The sequence below is a fragment of the Corvus moneduloides genome, chromosome 24, assembly GCF_009650955.1.
Source record: "Corvus moneduloides isolate bCorMon1 chromosome 24, bCorMon1.pri, whole genome shotgun sequence".
In the NCBI taxonomy this organism is placed as follows: domain Eukaryota; kingdom Metazoa; phylum Chordata; class Aves; order Passeriformes; family Corvidae; genus Corvus; species Corvus moneduloides.
In genome coordinates this window covers 6,315,883-6,333,279 of record NC_045499.1, presented here as the reverse complement: position 1 = coordinate 6,333,279, position 17,397 = coordinate 6,315,883, and positions in this window count along the sequence as shown.

Genomic DNA, 17,397 nt, shown 5'->3' with positions numbered 1-17,397 from the left:
CAGCCGGGGGGAGTCGGGTTCTGCAGCGGCTTCGAGCGAATCTTGGGGGCATCACAGCGAGAGAAAAATCCTCCTAAATGCAGTTTACAAGGAGCGAACACTGCAGAACTCCTTGCAAAAAGGGTTTGGGCCAAACGTCTTTCATCCCTCTGCTGCTGGCTTTGATTCTTCGGGTATAGTCAGACCTCAGACTGAATAGCAAGTGGTTCTGCTTTATTTGTTTTTATTGCTGCCAAAAGGAAAAAAAAAAGTCAGAGTAAACAGTGGGATGTTTGCAACCTTCTCACATTAGGCAGATTGAATAAACTGGCTCGCAGTTGATTGTTTTCCTTCAGATCAGTCATTGCATTTGTATTTATTTGATTTTATGGATGTAGTTCTGGGACTTTTGTTTTGTCTTGGATTTTTTTTTTTTTTGCAGTCGTGACTTGTGGTGAGGGAGATGGGAACGGAGACGGCTCTCACCTTTCCTCCCCATCCGTGCGGGGTTTGCAGAACGCCCATTCCTGGGACGGCAGAAATCAGGGGATGATGAGCGTGGGGCTGAGGGGATGCAGAGCCATTCGTGGCAAACAGCACCGAGCCCGATCCTCTCTCCCAATGCCCGGGGCTTTCCCGGCACGGGGAGCAGGACGGGACTGTGGGGCTGTGGAGAGGGGCACCCCAGGGATGGGAAACTTTCCAAGACTCCATCTTGTGCCCACTGATGGCAAAAGCAATTCCCCGAGAACCTTTGCTCTGCAGCAGCCTCGGTTCCCCAGCCAGGCATCCACACCCCGATGGTTTTTCCCTCTCCCGGTCTGGAATTCACTAAACAATGCAAGAAGGGCAGGAGGAGCTGCCGGCAGCGCCTGCCTCTCTCGGTAAGGGTGGCACAGCCACGGTGTCACCTGCACTTACATCTTTATGTCCCTTTTTTCCCTTCCCTTTCCCAGCTTTATTGCAGCTCTCAGAGCACAGGGGAGGGAAAATAGGGCAGGCAGTGCACACGAATTCCCGAATATCCACGATCAGCCCGGCGCCATCTCAGCTCCAAAAATCCACATTTCTCTCCCTGTTTTTCTTAGAAGGCAAAATGAGTTGGAGTCGTGTGGCACTGCTGAGCAGGGAGAGGAGTGAAAAAAGTGAATGTGGGGGTTTTTTTCATGCCTCACAAATGCAAACAGGTTGTGGTTATTCCCTTTATGCAAGGGCATAGAAAGTGCAAGAACACTCATTAATTATGTATAATGCTCACAGTTCAGTTGCCAAAAAATCGTATTTTTGGATATTGTTCACCAGAATATGACTTTAACCTACTGTCACCATTATTTTGCACATTGTGGTGTTTTAATGAACATATGGCACCACATTAGCTCATGCAAGCCCCTGATTTTCTAAGTTGGTTTCCCAGTAGCTGCAGTGGGCATTGTGTGCATCACAAACCCTGCTGAATATTGAAATACTGGGGGACCGGAGCAGCAGAGCTGCTCCTCCTTTGCATTCTGGTGCCGGTGAGTGAATATCAAACGCTGCCCCAGACCTGGCTGAAGGGACCATTCCTGACCCTGCTGCCAGAGCCTGGCCTTCAATTAAATCAATCTGCAACTCCTGACATGGCCCCAGCCCACTCCAGCTCTCAGCAAGGAGAAAGTCTGTTGATCTCTGAAATGTCTTCAGACATCACAGTTCCATGTGAGCATCTTCAAAGGACCTGCCTTTTCCCCCTGCCATAGCACATTGTTTTAAAGCTGATCTCGTAATTGTATCGATTCATTTTTTTGGTTCTCTGCGTCAAAGCACTTCTTTAATCAAAAGTAAATTATGTAAAGGCCACTAGGGTCAGCCCAGCCAGCAAAATAAAAACTGCAATACATCATTTATTTGTAAATGTCAGTGAAATCTGCAGATCAATATTCTGCCCAATGTGATTGATATTTATTCTTTTCTATAACTCCTGAGGCAGCTGCTGGCTCGGGGTGGCCCAGCAGAGCAGGCTGGGGCAGGGGCAGGTTTGGGGGCACCTCTGGGCCTGTCCCTGCTCCTGCACCAGCCCCAGGGCAGTGGCAGATCCTCTCTCCCGTGTCCGTGTCCCTGTGCCTGAGCCGAGGATGCCACGTCTGGCCCTTGGAGCAGGGCCCAGCGCCCAGCTGGGGGTGGCATTTATTGTGTGGCTTTTCAGCTGTGCCCAAGCAGACACCAAACCCTGAGTTTCCCGGCGGCTGCCACCCGTCCCTCCCCGTGTCCCACAGTCCAGACCCCAAACCCTGACACCCCATGCTGTGGGAGCTGGGAAAGGGGGACTCGGCTCCAGGCTGTCCAAACTCCATCTAGTGGCAAAAACCTCGGCATTTTGGGGCGGTGGCAACCCTGGTGGGTGTGGACCAGGGCTGATCTCCCCCAGGGATGGGCTTAGATCCTTCCGTGGCAGCTGGAAACTTGACCTGGATCACTCCTGGGTGCACCCAAGCCAGGAGTTGTCGCTCTCCCGAGGGTTAAACCCCACGTGCTGCTGTTCTGCCCCGACAATGAAGGCATTTCGTGGTGTAGAAAAGCAATCCTGGTGTAATAAAGGGGAAAAAATGCAGGGAATTCTGGCTGGATGGCAAAGCAGGAGCTCCTGGCAGTGTCAGAAGTATCTGTCCATCTTTTTATAGACTTCTATTGGCACATGTGGGTCACTGTTATCTGAGCCTTGTAAGAGGAAATGAAGGAGGATATAACAGCAGATAAGATCTGAGCGCTGCTCTCGCTCTTAAATATTCAAAAGAATTTTATGAGGGATGGGATTAAAATGGAGAGATTTTGCTGATGCTCTGTGGAAAGGATGGTTACAAAGAATAACAATGGGCTGTGCTGGTGGTCAGAGATGGGGCTGCAGGGGAAGGGGGGTCCTGCCCAGGCTTGGGGCTCTGCCCCCCATGGCTCCCTGCAGGAAAAGCCCCTCTGCCCCAAGATCCGTGCCCAGGAGGGAGGACAAGGGGGGAACTGCCGAGTTCCTCGTGTGCCAGGTCTTGGGAGGGTTTTCTTCCAGCTGCCCTGGGGTTTTTATGGACTTAGAGCTGGGCTGGGGGAGGTGCCATATCCCAAATCCCAACCAAGGCCTCGTGTGGATTGGGCTGAGCCTCGTTTTTAGCGAGATAAATTCAGCTGCTGAGGCCGGGGATTGTTCCCTGCCTGTGCACAGAGCGAGGGTTTCCTACAGCCCGGAGGGAGGGAACGCTTCCAAACTGTTCCACACGTCCCTGGCTGTCTCCTGACACTGCCAAGGACCTTAGGGTGCAAAAACCGTGACCCCAAAGCACAAACCCCAGCAAGGAGAGCAGCAGGGCCGTTCCTGCGGCAGGACCTCGGGTGAACGAACATTCCCGGCGCATCCCGGCGCATCCCGGGGCAGGAGCTGCTGTTATCCCGGGGGAGCAGGGACGGTCCCCGGCTGGACAGCGAGAGGCGGTGGCACAGCCTGGCAGCCGGGGACAGCCCAGGGGCATCGGGCCGGGCCCGAGCCCGGCGGAGGATCCCCGTGAATGCGAACCCGGGAGCACAAAGGGCCCGGCACCGCCTGGCCGGGCCGGGGAGCGGCTGCCGCAGCCACGCGCCCGCTAATTGCGGCGCGCTTAATGAAGGCAGACGCAGAGCGGCCGCTCTCATTAAAATATGAAAATGGTGCCAGGCGCTGCCCCTCCCCAGGGATAGCCCTGATGGAGCAGGGAAGGGATGAAGACGCCATTCCAGGGTCCAGCATCTCGCTTTTATCGGGGCCCTTTCCCGTGCGGGGCCCGGAGCTCAGCCCGGAGCTGTCCGAGCCCCACGCGAGGATCTGGGACGGAAAGGCACGGACAGGGCTGGGATGACGCTGCTCAGAGAGAGGGAGATGGGTCAGGAGAACAAATTCCCCCTCCAGACTTTCCCTTGCAAGCAGGAAACACTTCCACAGGGCTGCTCCTGCGGGTAGGGAGTACTGCCTTCAATTCTTCACCAGTCAGAGCCTCCAAAAATCCAGCAGCTCCCGTCATACTCCCCCAGTGCTGCCAAAATCACCTGTCGGGATGGGTGGGAAATCCACGCGTGGATATTTTCAGGAAATGGAACAACCTGGCCTTGCATTGAGGGAATTGTGGTGCGTTTTTCTCTTAATCAACCCTGCAATCTCTGCATTTAACTCCATGTGAGAGCCATGAACCACAGCTGTAAATCCTGCGGCTCTGGGATGAGAAAGTCTTGTGGGTTCCTCGGAAAAATTCTGCAAGGCAACTTCCAATCCCTCCGAAAACAGAGAAAAAGGAAAGGAGGTTAAACACCTAAAACTGTGATTCCACTTGGGATAAAGCATTAAGAGTTTCTATGAAGTTATCATTAAAAAAAAAAAAATAGAGATTTGAGAACAGCTTGGCCTGGAACAATATTTCAGGCATGGCTAGCTGTTAAAAATAAGCTAATTCAGAAGAGCCACATTTAAATAAATATAATGCAAAGGCATAATGGCACAGATAATAGTTTTGAATGGGAAATTCTAATGACTTTGAGGGCATTTTACAGGGCAATTAATACACATGAAAATGCTGCTCTATTCAACCGATGGAAAGAAAATAAAATAAAATAAAATAAAGCCGGCAGAAAGAGAAAGGGAGATGGCTGTGACTGGTAAAAATAGGGTTTGATTTTCTTTTCAATAGGATCACTGCTTACAAACATAATAAAAGGAAAAATAAGCATGTCAGGCTCTATAATGTGGCTTGTGAAATCCCCAATGATTGGTTTCTAAAGAGGGGCAATTAGGAGCCTTTTGCATATGCATGTGACTTCTGCGGAGCGGGGCTTTCTCCGCTCCCTTCTTCTCCTCTCTTCATCAACAGGCTAAAAATACACCTCCCGTTGCAGCGGGCGGCATCCTCCCTGCGGAGGGCAGCGGGGCCGGGGGCTCGCAGAGCGGGGCCGGCGCTCATTGCCCCTCTGGGGGGGACCAGCGGCGCTTTTGGGGTCAGCGCAGCCCCAGACCCGGCCAGGGCCGCTCCCAGGAGGGGTTCGCTGGCAGACGGGAGCCGGAGCTGCCAGGGAGAGGCTGCTGCTAAAAACTGCTCGTGAGGAGCTGCTCCAGGGGGAATCCCAGCGCTTTTCCCTCTGCAGCGGGAATTCAGACACCGCTGAGCGCTCGGGGCTGGCTCCTCCTGCCCCGAGACAGGGGAGGGAGGAGGAAAGCAGCACCTTTGTGGTTTAGCGTGTTTAGTGGAGGTGGTGTTTGGCCAAAGGTCAGTGACCTTGGAGGCCTTTTCCACCCTTAATGATTCTAAATGCTGGTCCCACATCCATTTTTTCCCGGATTTCCTAGCACGGCCTTTCCCGATGGAAAGGGGCAGGGTGCCCTGTGCTGCTGGGGAGCCTCCTCCACCCCCAGGCTGCCCATCACGAGCTGCTGAGCTCACGGCAGGGCTGGATGGGGACAAGGTCACAGCTCTGCTGGCAGTGCAGGGCTGAGCCAGGGGGTCCCTGGGGACCCTGCAGCCCAAAACCCTCCCCCTGCGCCCCCCTGCCCATCTGCACCGGGACTGAGCTGCCCCTGCCCCTGCAACAGAGCCTGTCCAGATCTTGAGCTGCATTTCTGCAATGTATAAATAAATATTACATATGCTAACAGATGGTTCATTAGCCAGTTGTTATGGCAATCAGCATTTCAGCCAATTAAAATCCTTTCTCATAGCTTTAAAAATGTCAGTGATAGGGACGTTTAAATGGCCAGAGAACAAACAGCCCCTCTGTAGCCTGGCACTAAGACAAAAGGCATTTTCTGTGAGTTTATGGAGAAAGGAAGAGGAGAAATAGAGTGAGAGTTGGAAGTCCTTTGTGCTGAAGGAGTGAAAGGTGCTGCCCCTGAGTAAGAATTAATGGGAGAGGTCGCTGGACATTTGTCACCCAAATTACCCAGTTTGGGGTGACCACTTGGGAACCCCAGAGGTGCATCCAGGACATCCCAGTCTCCCCTGGGGTTTTCCTGAAGGAATTCTCCGGGGAGAGCTCAGAGTTCAGCACCCACAGGCAGGGTCAGACTTGGTCCCCAGGTGTGCAGGAATTCCTGAGCTCCTGTTCCTCGGGAATGACAGAGCCTTGCATCCCTTGGCAGCGCCTGTGCCCGGGGGGATGCTCAGCAGAGTTCAGGTCAGGCTGGGTTTGAGCCAGGAGCTCCGTGTCCAGGCCAGAGGGGATGATAATCCAAAGGAATTTAAATTATTCTTGTAGGAACACCAGGATACCCAGAGATGGTGGGGATGGGACAGTCCCAGGGGAGGAATGGAGGAAGGAAGTGACTGTTCCTCATAATTCCTGGTGGTTTTGAGGTTGCATGTGGCTTGAATAGAAAAGAACTGCTTAGGTCCTAAAAATTCCTTCCAAACACCTTTTCCCTGGGTTGGTTGGGCTGCCAGCACTCGCCTCTCCAGCCTGGGGCTCTGAGTGTAGGAATAAAATCGTGGCATGGGAAGGCAGGGCCTTTTCATCCCAAGCTGGTGGTGTGGCAGGACAGGCCCTGGAGTGGGGACAAAACCTCTGGATTCCAGAGAGCATCCTCTTGCAGGCAGGGATCAGGGTTGTCCATGTCCCTTGTGTATGGATTAATGAAGGTAAAATTCCTCACACCTCTTGCTCAGACAGGGCAGGACCGGGTTTTTCCCCCTGTCCCTGCCACATTCCAGGGGCTGCTGCTGCCCTGGCAGCCAGCACAGAGCAGGAGCCTGGATTTGATGAGTCACAGCCTCACCAGGGTTGATTCTCTTTTTCTAATCTCTGCTGTCTTTTGCAACCGTTTAGAGGAGCAAAAAATAGCTCCCACAGACAATCAGGACAGATTATTTTAATGAGAGCTCAAAAACGAGAAACAAACGGCTCAAATTGAGCCTTCAAACATTTCTCCCCACGTCTGCAAGGAGCTGCACGATGCCTGAATCAGCAGGTCTGCAGCACGAGACGGCTGCTGCCAGGAGGGCAGGTTCCAACCCTCTTTTTTAAATTTTTTTTATCCCAGTAGCTGAACTGAACATCCCAAGTGGAAGCTGCCTGCTATCAGCAGCTCCATGTTCTGCTTGTAATTGTCTTTTATCTGCTGGAGTCGGCAGTGCCCAGCTCCCATCTGCTCCTGATTCACTCCCTGCAAGCGTCAGGGAGGGCAGCAATCCCTCCCTTTGCCCATATGTGCTCCAACAGGCACAGGTAGGATGGAGCTAAAACCTTTCAAACCTTCCTTCCTCCCTGGATTGTGGCCGCTTTTTTAATGGTCATTGTTTGCTCATTGGTTAATTCAGCCCGGCCTTGGACACTCCCAGGGATGGGGCAGCCCCAGCTCCTCTGGGCAGCCTGTGCCAGGGTTCCCTCCCAGGGAGCAATTCCTTCCTGACGATGAAGATCTAGTGCAGTATTGGGTCAGAACTGCAGGAAATTGTTGCGTTTCCACAGAGGGATGATTTGCTTCAGTAGGGAAAAGAGAATCCCCAGCAGACCCAGCACCTCCCAGCATTACGTGTCTCACAGGGGGATTCTGCAGCAGAGGAGGAAGCTTTGAGAGCCATGCTGGCATTTCATCCTGTCTGTGTTATCCAGAGAACTCCCCATGACCCATAAATAGATTTTCCCCTTCCCTTTATTTCTCGCCTCCCTTTTGGTCTGTGATGGCAGCTCCAAAAGCTTTAGAGCTGCTTCTTGACGGGCATAAAAATATCATGAGTACTTGTTTAAACATCAGAAAGGTATTAGCTCAATTTTGCACTTCAATGCTACCAAGAATGTTTAGGCCCATTGGGCATGAATTTAATTTTCTTACAGGCTGCAGAGAGAAGAAAAATCAGCCTCCCTATCTGAGCATTAACTGCTGCTCCCTGTGACAGCTCAAAGCATCACCTTTCCAGGGCTCCAGGCTCCAAATGGTGCCGAAATGAAGTCCTGAGCAGGCAGAGGCCTCCAGATCTCTCCCCAGGGCTGTTCTGCACCTTTGCTCGGTGCTTGCACAGGAAAAGCTTCAGCAGGGTCACAATAATTAAATAATTCTGCCCCCTCCAAACCCCCACCACGCTCCCTGTGGCAGGAGGAAATCCTTCCTCCCGTCGTTGGTGATAAAACATTGGCTGTAAATGCATCAAATCAGACTGGGGATTTTTAACAGGGCATTAATGACACGGTTGATAATTACAAAAGCAGATTTGTTTTGCTGTATCCTATTTGGTATCTCGTGTCCAGCTCAGAGCCCTGGGTGTCTCCCCACGTGTGTGCCCAGGGGCTGTGAGGTTCTGAGGGTGACAGGACATCCCCTGCTCCTTTCCCAAGGATCCGGGAATGTCAAGAGTCCTTGTGGCACGGGGGGAAATCACCTTTTAATGGACAATAGCAACAGCCAGTCTGTTTAAATTTTGATGGCAAAGACGTGGACAGTCCATGGCTGTGAATTACGCATGGCCCTGCAGTGGCTGCGAGGTAGGGACGCTCCCAGTCCTGCTGTCCCTGACACCTTACCCCGGCCCCTGCAGTGGTGGCTCTGCTGCCTCTCCCTGGCCCTGCCCTGGGCTCTTCACAGAGCCTCCAGCCCACCTCAGCTTCAGTGCAGGGGGGGCCAAATCAGCGCTGGAGACTCCTGGCATCCTCCCGAGCTTGGTCTGTGCTGGTGAGGAGGGGTTTGATCTGCGTCACCAGGAGCCTGTGGGAGACAGGACCCTTCAGGGCAGTGATGGCCGTGGTAACAGCAATGTCCCTGCTGCAGGAGGTGACAGCAGTGTCCCTGCTGCAGGAATGGCAGCAGTGTCTCTGCTGCAGGAATGGCAGCAATGTCCCTGCTGCAGGAGGTGACAGCAGTGTCCCTGCTGCAGGAGGTGACAGCAGTGTCCCTGCTGCAGGAATGGCAGCAGTGTCCCTGCTGCAGGAATGGCAGCAGTGTCCCTGCTGCAGGAGGTGACAGCAGTGTCCCTGCTGCAGGAGGTGACAGCAGTGTCTCTGCTGCAGGAATGGCAGCAATGTCCCTGCTGCAGGAGGTGACAGCAGTGTCCCTGCTGCAGGAATGGCAGCGGTGTCCCTGCTGCAGGAGGTGACAGCAGTGTCCCTGCTGCAGGAATGGCAGCAGTGTCCCTGCTACAGGAATGGCAGCAATGTCCCTGCTGCAGGAGTCACAGCAATGTCCCTGCTGCAGGAGGTGACAGCAGTGTCCCTGCTGCAGGAATGACAGCAATGTCCCTGCTGCAGGAATGGCAGCAGTGTCTCTGCTGCAGGAGGTGACAGCAGTGTCCCTGCTGCAGGAGGTGACAGCAATGTCCCTGCTGCAGGAATGGCAGCAGTGTCCCTGCTGCAGGAGGTGACAGCAGTGTCCCTGCTGCAGGAGGTGACAGCAGTGTCTCTGCTGCAGGAATGGCAGCAGTGTCTCTGCTGCAGGAGGTGACAGCAATGTCCCTGCTGCAGGAGGTGACAGCAGTGTCCCTGCTGCAGGAATGGCAGCAGTGTCTCTGCTGCAGGAATGGCAGCAATGTCCCTGCTGCAGGAGGTGACAGCAGTGTCCCTGCTGCAGGAGGTGACAGCAGTGTCCCTGCTGCAGGAGGTGACAGCAGTGTCTCTGCTGCAGGAATGGCAACAATGTCCCTGCTGCAGGAATGGCAGCAGTGTCTCTGCTGCAGGAGGTGACAGCAGTGTCCCTGCTGCAGGAATGGCAGCAGTGTCTCTGCTGCAGGAATGGCAGCAATGTCCCTGCTGCAGGAGGTGACAGCAGTGTCCCTGCTGCAGGAATGACAGCAGTGTCCCTGCTGCAGGAGGTGACAGCAATGTCCCTGCTGCAGGAATGGCAGCAGTGTCCCTGCTGCAGGAGGTGACAGCAGTGTCCCTGCTGCAGGAGGTGACAGCAGTGTCCCTGCTGCAGGAGGTGACAGCAATGTCCCTGCTGCAGGAATGGCAGCAGTGTCCCTGCTGCAGGAATGGCAGCAATGTCCCTGCTGCAGGAGGTGACAGCAGTGTCCCTGCTGCAGGAGGTGACAGCAGTGTCCCTGCTGCAGGAGGTGACAGCAATGTCCCTGCTGCAGGCAGGGCTGGGATGAATGCATGCAGTGCTTTGCTCATTTCCCACATTTTTATGCCCTGACAAAGCCCTTCTCTTCGCTTCTCTCTTGCCCACAGAAGAGGTGCAAGGCCACAGAGGGATTTATCATTTTAAAGGAATTTCCAGCTCTGAGCGTGGACATGCAGCCAGCTCCAGTGAAAATGTGCTCTTGGGGGACTTGGGGCCCAGATTTGGAGCCTGGGCCGAGGTTCAGAGAAGCCTTAGCAGAGCATCCAAAAGTGACAGATTCCTTTCTGTGCTCTGCCCAAACCTTGGATCCTTTGAAGCTTGTCCAGGGCTGCTGGCCTGGAGATCAGAGCCACAGGGAGGGAGTTTGGACCCAGGGACCAGGGAAAAGGGTGGCAATAAAAACAAAGGGAACAAATGCAAACTCGAGTGCTACCAGTGCCCTCCACCATCTGCACATCTGCACCCTGGCTGTGCTGCAGAATTCCATGGGGAGTGGGATGCAGCAAGTGCCTCTTGGTGCAGAAGGAGATTTTGGATGCTGATCAAGGTACAAGTGGAAAAGGTTCCAATGAATAAATAAATAATTGTTGGAAAGCTGAAAGGAAGGTGTGAGGATGAGATCAGAGAAAGCCCAAGGAGTGAAGTCTGTAGTAAAGGAACAAATAATCCTGGGGCTGTGGGGAGCTGGCAGAGAGGCTGGACCAGCCTGAATGAAGAGTGCGAGATCCTCGGAAAAACCCTTGGAGGATGGCAGAGCTCTGCTGGCCAGGGTTGGTGGAGGCAGGACCCCGGTTTGGGGGGGTCAGCAGGAGATGCTCTGGGATGAGGCAGGATGGGCCCGATGGAAATGCCATCCCTGTGTCCCTGTGGGGTCCCAGAGCTGCTCCTCCCTGGCTGCACGAGGTGGGAACCTTCCCCTGTCCCTGTGGAAGGAGCCTGCAGGAATCTGGACAGGGACAGAGCCCGGACAGGGCCATAACCCCTGAGTTTGGAAAGCAGGGCACTGAGCACAGGTAATGTTATTCATCCAACCCCCAAACTCTCATTTTAGCTCCACGTCAAATCCTAATCCTCTCCCAGCTCCCCGGGGTTCTGCTGGAGGTGTTTGATTCTGCCTCTGTCTCTTCCTTTAAAAACCCATTTCATTATCAAATGGCGTTGGGGGATCTGATCTGTAATGAGGAACTTGGCAGAGGTCCCAGAGCCATCTGAGGGGCTGAGATCCAGCCAGGTTAAGCTACCGCTCCCCCCAAAAATTGTAAGCAATTAAAATTAATTAAAAATCATGAAACAAACCTTCATGGCTGCAGTGCCACGTGCTGCTGGGTCGGTGCACGCTGTGCCACCATGCCAGGCTGTGGGGCCGTGGAAGGGGTGAGGAGCTGGTGGCTCTTACAGCTCTGAGGGTTTGGTGACAGAGTCAATGCAAATGTTGGAGGGTTCACTGTGTCCCCGTGACCCTGTTCCGTGGGATGAGGCTTTTCTCCCTGCTGCTGGCAGAGTTTCCCTCGCTGTCCAGGGGACGGTGATGGAGTTTTTGTGAATCTGAATCTGTAGCAGCAGAGAGGGAATTTGCCATTTTCTCTCACTGCCATGGGCACGAGCCCTGCTCTGCCCAGGGGTCTCTGGCATTCCTGGTGCTGATACTGACATTACAAAGGTTGATTCTAACCCACGGGGCTGTTCAGTTAGGGGTGGGATTTTGTGCTTGCCTGAAGAATTCGATTTCCACCAGCCAGTCCTACATTTGCCCCTGGGCAGGAGTTCCCCAGAGAAGGGGTTGGGAGCTCGGGGCCCTTCAGGGCTGTTTCCCCCAGCGCTGTTTGCCAGGAGCAGCACCACAGCAGCTCCGTGTGTTCCATTTTCCAGGTCTCTCTCTCCATCTCCTCTGAGCCTGAGGAACATCGATAAACGCCGTGAAAAAGTCTGGTGTAAATAACAGGAGTTTCTGCCTATTCTGATCAATAAAATATTGTTTATAGGAGCCCTCGTGGCCCTCTCAGCTGCAGTGGAAGGTCTGGCAGTGGGTTTATAAACTCGCTTTCCAGGTGGCTGTAACGGGGAGTGCTGCTCTGCCAGGGATGTAAATCAGGTTAAGGTTTGTAGCTCCTGGGTTTGCCGTTTCTTTAAAACACAAGTGGCCGTATATGGCTTTTTAAAATTATTTTTCCTTGCTAGGCCGTAGCTTAATAAAGGGGGTGCAGAGGGTGGATGGATGTGCAGGAGGTGCAGAGGGCAGATGGATGTGCAGGAGGTGCAGAGGGCGGATGGATGTGTTTTTGCAGTTAAACTCTATCGATGTGTTCTCACATGCAGGGAGAGGGAAACAAGCAAACAAATAACGTTGTGATGGATTCCCAGTATCTGCATTTAAAAGCCAAGCACCACACAGAAAGCACAATAACTGCAGCCCATAACTCTCACTCTACAGAGCCAAACTGGGCACTGCTCTGCTAAATTATTTCCTTCTGCTGCCTACATTTCAGACTCCTCTCTCTAGATTTCATCTTGCCCTTTTGATATCCCACCAGCCAAAGACTCAGTGCGTGTAGCAAACCACACCAAACCCCATCTTCACTTCTCAAAATATTAGTTCAGTCCTTACAGCAACACTTGATTTATGGCATGCTAAAAGAATATAAATAATTTCTTCTTGTTTTCACAAGATTAGTTGCCAGATGCAGAGCTAGAAATAAGGGATGAAAGGTCTGTGCTTGCTGTTGGGCATCAAAATCCTTTAATGATTTATTAATGTCAACATTTTTATTTTCCATACCGACTGTTGTTCTGTGTGCGCCTATTTATTTCTGTGCACAGCCAAAGGTCAGTGCTTGGAAAACAGTTGGAAAGATGTTCAAAAGTGCCTGAGAAAGCACCAGCGAGCTTTGTAAGTGGTCAGAAGAGCTTTTGGGATCTCTGTCCATAAATCCACACTTCTCTCCCTGCCAGAGGTGCCAGGTGCCCGCAGGCTTTGCTGCTCTGCAGGGCAGTGACCCCGCAGGTCTGAGCAGGGAGAGCTGTGGGAGGCACCGCTCTGGGGCTGGGGCAGCAGCTTCGTCCTCTCCAGTGGTTTTATCCTTTGGGCTGGGCCAGCAGCACTGGGCCCCGCTGGAGCCATCAGAGGTCATTTGCTGGCCCTGCCTCTGTCCCCAAGTGCAGGGCTGCTGCTGCGGCTCAGAGGGACAGACGGACACTCCTCTGTCCATCCCTTCGTGCCACAGGGAGCGCCAGGGATCCCTCCACACTGCAGCGTGAGCGGCTCTTCCTGCTGACCCAGCTCCGGAAGGTCCTTTCCAGCCTTGAGGCTTCTCTATTCAGTGATTTATCCCCCGAGTGTCTCTGCCCAGCGGGACTCCTTCGCAGGAGTTCTTGAGCGGTTCCCTCTCACCGCTTGCCCTGTCTGTCCCTCTGGGACACCGTGCCTTTGTCTGTCACACCTGGACTCTCTCCCTGTCACCTCCTCAGTGACAAATGCTCCCCATCAGTGTGGGAGTGCCCAGGGCCAGGTTGGAAGGGGCTTGGAGCACCCTGGGGTGGTGGAAGGTGTCCCTCCTGAATAAACTTTAATGTCCCTTCCCACCCAAACCCTCTGTGATTCCATGGCTGTGCCCTTACCTGCCCTGCAGCTCTGGATTCATGGTGAAATTCCTCTCCACAAATTCCCCAAAGCTTTCTGTCGAGTTGGAACTGCTGCCTCCAGCACTGGAGGTGTTTTTGAAGGACACAGGCACGCGTTCACTCACACGAACCCACACAGAAACTCTTCAGCATCGCTGAGTGCAGCTGATGTAACTGAGCAAAAAGAGCCCCAGGAGCAAGCGGGGCCATTGTCCTCCTGTCCATGGCCAGGCTTGAACAGCCCTAAATGTCCAACAACAGGGGCAGAGAGCGACATTTTACAAATAAATTCTATTTACAAAACATTCAGTATCCGTGAAAAGCAGCATGGGGGAGAATTATAATGCAAACCAGCTTCGTTTGACAACACAGCTGAAAACTTATTGACTTGGAAATGTGTGTTTGAGCTATCAAAATGAGAATATTCAAATGGAAAAGTCTCCCTTCCTTTTCAATCGTGGCAAAACTCTGTCCCGTGCATTCAGTAGATTTAGGACAATTTTCTAGCGGTGTTGTCTGGGAAAAAATGTCTTTGCTTGTAAGAGCACAGGTTCTTTTAATGGGAGTTGTCATCTAAATAATTCCATATCATCAAGCAAAAAGATAATTTATAAGGGGGAGAAAAACCAGAGCAGCTTAAAGTCTCAGAGTCAGCCACAGAATTGCTTATGAATGTGCTATTAGTTGGAGGTAAAAGTTAATGGAGAACTGGCTGGCCTCGGGGGGCCAATAAATGGGATACTGAGTCTGCTGCTCTAGGGCAGGATTTCAAAATTGGTCCAAGGCCGCCGTGATTTGAAAGACGTTCCTGTCTGATGCTTATTTGTTGGTCGAAGTGAGATAATGCACTGATGAGCCTCAGCCTAATTCCAAATGAAAACCAGTTCCAGGATGATAATTTTTATTATAGAAACGCTCAGAGGCCACAAACTGTGCCTGGATTTATAATTCCTGCCCATGGTACAAATCTTTCCCCCTGAGCGAGCGCAGGAGGAATATCCATAAATAAATGTGGGGCTGCTCACAGGGCCGGGGAGAGGCAGAAATAAGGCTGGGCTTGGGGGCTGGCATTTTACTGCTGCTGGATCTGGTCCCATCCCTGGGAGTGTCCAAGGCCAGGCTGGAGCAACCTGGGATAGTGGAAGGTGTCCCTGCCCATGGATGAGCTTTGAGGTCCCTCCCAACCCAAACCATTCCATGATTATCTGTAGGGTTATTTTATGTTTATATTTTTGTTTTATATCTTTCATTTTTTGTTTTATATTTTTAATTTGCACAAATGGAGCTTAATTGACTTGTGGTAAAGTGAGACCATTCCTCAAGCTCTCTGAAAGCTCCAGTGGAGGAGAAACCACCTCGCTCCAGCCCTGGGCCAGGATGTGAAGGAACCAGGGAGGGAAAACCAGCTGCAATTGTCCTCCACCCCCACCCAACAGAGAAATTCCAACTCTTGCAGAGGAGGCAGAGCTTGGTGGGTTCGGTGTGTGTGCTGTGCTCCTCCTCTCTGCAGTAATTTATCAATAATTCCATTGCTCAGAGGGCTTTGGAGCCTGGGCTGGGAAGCTTTAGCATGAGCAGGAAAAAAAAGGATTAGATTAGAGGATTAGACATTAGACATTTATATGAATATGAATGGTCTTTGCAGCTACATCAGCCAGGAGAAAATTACATGGGGCTGATAATCTTCATGCTCGAGGGCCTAAGCCGCTCGTGAGAGCCGGTCAAATTATTTGTTGGGAGCCGTTTATTTGAAGAATTCAGCCCTTTGCTGTTTGTGTGCGGATCATGGTTTTTATTCATACCCTTCTTTCTCAGGACGGTTGGACAGCACTTTGCATGGCTGGGGCTGAGCTGTGAATGGTTTATCGTGGATATTCAATCAGTCATTTCCTCTCTGGGGTTTATTCTCTGCGAGGGAGGAGAAAGAGCATCCCGGGGTGGCACTGAGCTGAGACACAGCCCAGTCCTCTCCCGCTGCTCTGCTGCACAAGGCAGCCTGGGCTCAGTGCAGATAAACTCAGTCCCAAGGTATTTTCCCAGGGCCACCCCTGCTCCTTCTGCCCTTCAGCATCTTCATCCCTTGCCCAAGACAGAAAATTCCACCATGGCAGTGACATTCTTATCCCTGGGATTGTGGGGAGCAGGATGGGCTGGGAGTGATGGCAGCTGCTTGGAGCCCAGACCTCTGGACAAAGCCCCAGCTGACCCGGGCCATGTGAACCCCTGAGTGAAGCTTTAACTCCGCAGAGCACCTCCCTCGGGTGCTCCTTTGGTTCATTTTTGGAGTTCATGGGTGTTTGTTTTTGTTCCCTTTTTGCCAAGCTGGTTCCACTCTAGCCTTCGATTAATAGCTCTGAAAAAAAATCACACTCCCGGTTGCAGGGAAGTTTGTGCAAGTGACAGCTTTCCTAACACGTCTGTGGAGCTTCCCAAAATATTGTAGGGGAGAAACGTGTGTGTGTGACTCTGCAAACAGACGTGTTCTGCACGGCCCCTTGTGCAGCCAGGGAAGCACACACACAGTCCTGGGGAAACTGGGCCTCCCCTCCTGGCAGCGGCCCTAACAGACATCCCAATCCCTGCAAACTCCTTTGGGGATACGGGAACATCACAAGACATTCCCTGGCCGTGGTCAGGCAGCCAGGACAGTCTGCAGACAGGGCTGGAGCTGTTCCCAGCCCCACTGTCCCCAGGCAGTCTGGGACCTGCAGGGGAAGGCTGGGCTGGGCCAGCTCGCACCCCCAGGGAGAACAGACCGGGGGTCACTGAGGTTGGAAAAGATGTCCAGGAACATCCAGTCCGTCCTGTGCCTGATCCCCACCTTGTCACCAGCCCAGATCTCTGAGTGTCCTTTGACACCTCCTGGACACCTCCAGGGATGGGGACTCCACCTGGGCAGCTCCTTCCAACGCCTGACCGCCCTGTCCATGAGGAGAGATCCCGATGGTGCTGCTGATGGACAAGAAAGGAGAGGAAAGGAAAGCAGGGAAGACACCTGAGCCCCGTGAGCTGGGGGGGCCGTGGCTGCCACAGCAGCGCGAGCTCGACGGTTAACGAGAAGAAAAATGGGGCTTCCGCTGCTCCGCAGCCGCGGCCGTCACATAAATTGGAAGTGACAGAATTACCATTGATACAAATTAAAAACAAATAAAAAGGGTACACAGCAGTGATTCCCGGAGTTCAAACTCCATTACCAGCTGATTTACTGTGCACTGACCTGTAGTTGTTTGCACGGGGAAGGTGCCGCGCGCGGATCCCGTCGGCCGCGTGGCTCCAGCTCTCTCCAGTCAATAAGCTATTTAATTTAATGAGAAACGGTATTGATGGGCTGGGAATGCAGCTCCCCCCAAAAAAAAGGAAGAAACAAAAGGAGGGAAGAAAGATGCAGCTGCAAAGAGCAGATAAAGTCTTCAACTTGGGGGTTTACTCTTTGGGTGTTTTCCCTTTTGTTATCTCATTAATTAAAGTCCCGAGAAGTCGCAGCTGGATTTGGGAGTGCCAGAGCCTTGCAGGAAAGGTGCTGAAGGTGGGATTGCTGCACGGACAGGGGACCTGGGAGAGGATCATGCAGAGGGCGGTGTGGTACCCTGACCTTCCCCAGTGAACAAATCCTTGAAGGGACAAAGGTGATCTAAAGAAAAATCTGTCAGATCAGTCAAGGAGAACAGGAGGTGCTGCTGGAGAGCCAAATTCTGTGGCAATACTCTAGAGTTTCTGAGATGAAAGTTACATTAAGGCTGCCATAGCTCAAAAAAAAAGTAAAAAAAAGGGAAAAT